Raw genomic sequence first — 520 nt, forward strand, 5'->3', positions numbered from 1 at the left:
AATTATTGTGAACTGAGTGATAGTTTACATGGAAAAACATCGGCTTTACACACGTGTTTCATTGCAATGAGTACAATCTCATTCAACAGGATTTGCTTCCATTTCCTCTGGTGTTTTTTTGGGGGGCTGAGTAGAGGGGTGTACATAAAAACACTCAGGAATATATAATAACTTAAAACAACCAAAGGGCACATTCTGCAAACCTGTCTCCTAGCTGCCAGCACTCATTCCCTCTCTTTCCATGAGTCTAGAGTTCTCAGCTGCTCCCTCTCTCCATGTCCTCATCTCTGCCTCCATCTCTGGTGTTGCTGCTTCTCTGGATAGGGTCCTGCATTCCGCTCATGCTGTTCTCCCTTGATGGTCCTAGGGTCCTCTGTTTCTAGACTGTAAGATTAACTACTTCCCTGTTTTTGTTACAAAACTTCTACTTTTACAGTTATAATAGCCAAGACAGTTCTTGAGTAGGTAGAACATGGGCCTTGAGCTGTTGTTGGTGATCATTCACCCACCACTCCAAGGA

The sequence above is a fragment of the Chrysochloris asiatica genome, unplaced genomic scaffold (genome assembly GCF_000296735.1).
Source record: "Chrysochloris asiatica unplaced genomic scaffold, ChrAsi1.0 scaffold00097, whole genome shotgun sequence".
In the NCBI taxonomy this organism is placed as follows: Eukaryota; Metazoa; Chordata; class Mammalia; order Afrosoricida; family Chrysochloridae; genus Chrysochloris; species Chrysochloris asiatica.